Source organism: Mustela erminea, chromosome 21 (assembly GCF_009829155.1).
Source record: "Mustela erminea isolate mMusErm1 chromosome 21, mMusErm1.Pri, whole genome shotgun sequence".
Taxonomy (NCBI): Eukaryota; Metazoa; Chordata; class Mammalia; order Carnivora; family Mustelidae; genus Mustela; species Mustela erminea.
In genome coordinates this window covers 25,773,484-25,779,737 of record NC_045634.1, presented here as the reverse complement: position 1 = coordinate 25,779,737, position 6,254 = coordinate 25,773,484, and the positions used below count along the sequence as shown (strand labels likewise).

The 6,254-nt window shown below is 41.8% G+C and overlaps 1 long non-coding RNA gene across 1 annotated transcript; it reads right to left on the bottom strand.

The window, feature by feature from the left end:
* Window positions 1-459: 459 nt before the first annotated feature.
* On the bottom strand, window positions 460-6,253 carry LOC116581972. The gene is made up of 3 exons (XR_004282323.1): window positions 5,965-6,253; window positions 4,315-5,448; window positions 460-2,511 (listed from the first exon to the last, which is right to left on the bottom strand). It is a non-coding gene; the product is annotated as an uncharacterized LOC116581972 (long non-coding RNA).
* Window position 6,254: the final 1 nt, after the last annotated feature.

Genomic DNA, 6,254 nt, shown 5'->3' with positions numbered 1-6,254 from the left:
AGAGGGACAAAGAGGAGAAGGCCACATGAAGACAGAAGGGAGGTTGGAGTGATGTTACCACAAGCCAAGAAACGCCAGGAGTCACCAGAGGCTGAGAAAAGCATAGAGGATTCTCTCTTAGAGCCTTCAGAAGGAACACGGCCATGCTGACGCCTTGATTTTGGACTTCTGGACTCCAGCACCATAGAAAAAGAAATTTACATTGTTTTAAGTCACCAGTTTGAGGTATGCTATTATTAATACAGGCATATTAATACAGGCTTTGAGGATTGTGTGTCCGTGTGTGTGTGTGTGTGTGTGTGTGTGTGTGTGTTTAAAAATCTCATGGTTTATTAGAAGCTCTCTCAAAATGTCTCTTTCTAGATAAATTTTCCTAGATATGCAGTAGCCTTTTCAAATACTGATTTACAGTTTTCCTTATTTCTGGAGAGTTTTCTTTAATTATAGTTATGTTTCATTGCTTTATTTTTCTTCTTCAAGAGCTGCTACTGTATGTATGTTGGACCTTATTTGCCTGTCTTCCATTTCAATCACATTGTCTTCAACCCTGGCAACACCTTTCTTAATTTTATTTTCATTCTCTTGATTACTTATCTGCCCTCCTCCAATGCTGAAATCATGCAACACCCAAATCTGTTTTCTTTTGAGCACTTTGTATTTGTTCTTCATTTTTGAAAAGTTTTTGTATTTTTCTTCAGTTTATTTCCCAAAGTCAATCAACTCTTATTGCATTTCTTCATATTTTGTACCCATGTATGGCCTTAATTTTTAAATTTATGATTTTGGTGTTTTCCTAAGTATCTCCCTTACTGAAGTAAGAGAGCATTACTGTACAGTTTTCTTCTGCTTTGTGATTGGTTTGGGGTGGAGAATTTTTATCAGTTCAATTGCTGTGATTCTCATTTTCTGTGTTCTTCTAATAGCAACTCTTTACAGAGTTAGGTTGATTTTTTTTTTTTTTAATTTTCCTGGGCGTTTTGTAACAGAGTTCCTAATTCAAGAATGTTCTCGGTCCTTAGCTGTCAGTGCAGTGGAGCAAAATGTCATTAGTGGACAGTAGGGGAGCAGAGCCATCATGCCATATTTATATGTCATTTCTACAAGATCCTAAGTTTTCTCATTAGTTCCTTTCTGTGTCTCTTTACTCTTTTCCCCAGAGATTTTACATCTCTTTTCTCCTACACTCTGTTCCCAGCTTATAGTGACAAGTGATAGGAACTCTCTTGGGATAGGTGTTCATTTCTCTACTTATCGGTAATTTGAAGTTTGAGGTATTCTTTCTTCTAATGCTGAAGTCATGAATCATGGATGGTTTTCTTTCCTGTTGAATTTAAGGTCTGTATGAAGAGATTTGATTTCATGTGGCTGCACTTTTCCTCCAAATATGGAAACTCCCTTGATGAGTGCTTCTTAGCCCCTTTGAACCCGTTTTCTCCTTTTATCATCATAAAATCTCATACACTATTGAAATGTTTATAAAATGCCAAATAGATGAAATCAGGTAACTAAAACCAAATCAAAGCCATGAGACAAAGCACGGTTTTCTTTCTAGACACACACTTTCCTCTCCTCAGATTCTCATGTGTGAACATTTCCTCATCCTCTGCTCCAAATCCCTGAACTGAGTAATTTCCAGAGCCATTGCCTTAGTCCATTCAGGCTGCTATACCAAGAATACTATAGACTGAGTGGCTTATAAACAGCAGAAATTTATTTCTCACAGTTCTGGAGGAGGGAAATCCAAGATGAAGGCACCAGATGGCTGTGTTTTGCTGTGTCCTCACATGGCGGCAGGGAGGAGGAAGCTCTTTGGAGCCTCTCTCATCGGGGCATGAATAGTATTCATGGGAGCTCTACCCTCATGATCTAATCACCTGCCAAGGCCCCACTTCTCAATAGCATCCTACTGGGGGAAGAGGCTTCAACATATGAATTGTGGAGAGACACAAATACTGTCTGTAGCAGCTGTAATATTGGATCAAGATATTTTGTCATAGTTGTTTTGATGCAGGAATATTTGGATACTTCTAGACTTATGCCTTTTGTAATACTTTTGGTCTATCTTTTTCTTAACTTGTTACTGTCTGATCTGTCCATTTTAAGTGGTTTGATAGGACTTTTACCCCATAACTATCAATATCATTGATAGAATGACTAATACAAGAGAATGAATAATGAATGCGACAATTGTCCCTTCTCTTTTCCTTCTTCTACCATTCTTCCCCCTTGGCCAGAATCCATCCTGTTTACATACTATTATTTGATCATGTCCCCATCCTTGTTTTGGTCTTTGCTACACAATTACATACATTCAATGTTCACCATCAGTGCTTTTGTTGAAGTTTCCCCATTTATCCTTTGCTGGAAGCAGCTCATCCTTCAAGAGAGTTCCCTCAGAGAGCCTGTGTGTGTGGTATTGATTCCCTGTAGGGTCTTCAATGTAGCACTAAGAGAAGTATTCCTCTGGAAGAGAATCAGACACACAGAGAAGCAGTGGTGGTCCTTGCAGTTCTGAAAGTGAAGAAAAAGACAAGAGGGGAAGTCTTGAGAATCTTGAGGAAATGAAAGAAAGACACTTTTACATCATTATGGTCACACTACAATGTTTTTATTATTCATTTATAATCTGAATGTCCCAATGTTTCCCAGCCTTTATACAAATGATGCCATATGCCACATAGACTAGCTGTCCTAAACTTGGAAGTCCAGCCTATGCAACCTAAGGCTTTCAGAAGCATAACCCCTGCCACTACTACCACCAGTTTTTGAGGTCCCTCTGGCTCTAGTATCTTAGGTTCTCTGCTCTGTGTACCAATCTACTAAGTACACTTCTGGCATTTTTAGTCTTGGAGCTGCTGCTTCCTGTGCCAGCTGCCAGCCCTACGGCCTTGTGACTTTCAGCCAAATTCTCATTCCTTGGTTATGGCTGCTACATGTTCCACTGATGTGATCCTACTCCAGAATGTCTGAGAGCTTCTCCTGGCCTCCTGCCTCTGTCCTTTCTAGGGTAGTTCTTGTCATTCTACTTGATCTGCCACTCAGGGTCAGGCCACAGCTCATCAAACCACTAGCTAAGGAAATAAGGAGGGTGATGCGTTCTCAGGTGGTAGCTTTCCACACCTTCACCCATTCTCTCCTTGGGAGATACGCACTGCTCAAGCGTGGCCAAGTGTCCTTATAGCCTCAAGCAATAGTCTTGACACTACTGAGAGCAGCTCACCTGTTCACCTACCACTTTCAGAGTCCTTTTGGCTCCAGCTGGTCACATCACAGGATCTAGTCTCTGACATATTCTTCTAGCTCTTTTTCCAGAGCTTTCTCAGACCCAGTGTTAACCAATTCAGGCAAAAAGAGGCCCTGGAAGGCAGTACTCCTGCCCTCCTACCTGGTATATGTTTGGGCTCTGACAAAGCATCTGCCATATAAGTTTCCTTGTCCCATCCGCAAGGTGGGATAATATTCCAGGAGAGGGTAGGAATATACCAAGAAAGCACAAATGCTTAATTGTTTATTAGGCTGTTTTATAAGTGTGTTGAAATATACCTACTTTTGAAATTGCTAAGTCAAACATCAAGCATCACATGCATCTTGTGGGAAATACAGAGCACACTGGTCTGTGTTGGATGGGTATTATTCTACTGACCCAAATGAAGCCAGTCAGAGCCACCTCAATAATCAAAAGTTTATTTAATTCCACTTGGTGGTTTTATAAGGCATTTAAAAAATTTGGTTGGGTCTATGTTGTTAAAAATGAAAGTAACTACCAGCAGGTTCTGACCCTTTTCTTAGCTCCTTCTAAGCCACTAATAGAATTAGCTTGTCCCCAGAAAGGATGGTCCAGGATCTTAAAAAACAACCAAACAAAAAAAATGAGACCTACTGATTTTAGCTACGTAGAAACTGGGGTCATGCATTTGAGCTCTGGGATCCTCAGTGGCAAATCCTTGAATCAATCTAAGTCTGGGAAAGAATGGGTAATTTGGAATCAGCCCTCCAAAATACGGATATTAGCTATTTTATATACAAGTTGTATGGTTGATCAAATTGAATGCCTGCAATATGCCCCGTATTTTTAAAACATCATCTTACTTAATGCTTACAACATCCTTCCAAGTGAGGTGCTAATACCCCATTTTATATACAAAGAAGCCACTTCTCATAGATCTTAGGAGATTGCCCAAAGTCATTAATAAGTGAGAGCTGAGCCTAGGTTTATCTGATTTCAAAAACCTAACGTCCTCCCACTACACCATGTTGCCTTTCCATATACCCTGGCTACACAGGATGAAGTCTCCATTCCCTGGACAGTCTTACCTGGGATTTCCTACTTTCTTTGGTGTTCTCAGTAAAGAGTGACTTCTTCGAGGTGCATAGATATCCTGAGTAGGCACTGAGTACCCATTCCCAATTCCTTCTAGTATGCCTTTCTCTAGTGGAGAGCCTGGAAATCTAGCACCATGTTTCCTAGTCTTTTTTGTATCTGGGCTTCTAAATGTGAGTGATGTTCAACTAATTAAATCCATTTGCATGAGACCGGAAGTCAGCATGGCAGCAAAATCCACCTTCCTGCTGATTTGGCTGTAACCCTTGGCGAACATGACTGTGGAGACATTGGGGCTTCCGGTCACTAATTCAGTGGGTGCCAGGAGATAGTCAGAATGGGGTGACAGGGACTTCCTGATTCTTATATTTCTAGGACAGCCATGTGTTTCCAGGGACAGCCTCCTGATCGCCAACCTTCACAGCCATGGCAGACGTGGAAGCAGCCCGAAAGTTGGCTCCTCCAGCCTTTCACACAATGCTAGAAACACCTGCTTCTCTCTGTTCACTGCTTTTCTGCTTAAAATAGCTGGAGTGGTTTCTGTTTCCTGCAACTGAACCCTGCTGATACACACAGTTTTCCTTCTTTCCCACTAACTGCGGGCCTTTGCAACTGCCATCATTTCAACTGACCCTTTAAGCTCTAAAATGAAAGTTGAAATATCCCCCATTCACTCCCTATCTCTCTTATCCAGCTTTATTTTTCTCCATAGTTTATTGTCACTCGGAGATGATTTATGGGTTGAATGTCCACCCCTCCTAGAATTTAAGCTCCACTGGAACAAGGACTTGGTTTTGTTCATGTCTATACAGTTCTCTAACACTGAGAACAGCCCTGGGAAAGAGTGGGAACGTTGTACACGGTGTTGAATCTATGAAACCAGCCTGTGGTTTCCTTCCCATATCATGGCGGTGTTACAAGTGATCCCTGAACACATCGGGTGGGATTTGGGCAAAGGCTTTGAGCTGTATTTCACACTTTTACCACGATTCCTGTGTCTATCCCCTGGATGTGCCAGAGCTCAGCCTGGGAAATGAAATCTCTGCTGTATTTCATAATTGCATTAAAACTACAATTCGTCAACTTCGCAGAGAAGAAAGGTGCTGCAGAATTTATAGCACGAGATCCTGCAGGGAACAAAAGAGAAGTCAAAGTCCATAATCTCTTTGGGAGTCAGAAGAGTTAACTCCAGAGAATATTTTTATTTTATTTTTCCAAGTGTGGGCAGAGGGAGAGAATTATAACCAGCCTCCACATCCAGCATGGAGCCTGCATGGGACTCGAACCCATGACCCTGAGATCGTGACCTGAGTTGCAACCAAGAGCAGGAGGCTTAAATGACTGAGCCACCCAGCCACCCCTAGAGGATATTTATCAGTGTTATTTCTTTTTTTTTTTTTTTTAAGATTTTATTTATTTATTTGAAAGAGATCACAAGTAGGCAGAGAGGCAGGCAGGGGGGAAGCAGGCTCCATGCCGAGCAGAGAGCCCGATGCGGGGCTCGATCCCAGAACCTTGGGATCATGACCTGAACCAAAGGCAGAGGCTTTAACCCACCGAGCCACCCAGGTGCCCCTATCAATGTTATTTCTAAGCCATTTCTATTTCCTGATAGATTAGTTTCCTAATGCCAAGGAACTCACCCCCTTTAGCTGCCACGGTTCTCCTGAAACTTCAGACAGTGGGTTCAAACATAACTTGGCGATTGGGAATGTCAGCACCTTTGAACTAGTGCATTAGAGAGAATCTGGAGAGTATAAGCCTTCTCTGATCTATGACCCAGGCTCCCGGCAGATGGAACATCTTGGGTATTCTCTTTCCCTGATGATTCATGGGGACGGGTGTTTGGGTGTTTAGATTTTAAAACATTCTTCTCAACCAAAACTGAAACCGAGAGGCGCAATCACTCTGGAATTTTTTGCACCTGCAAAAA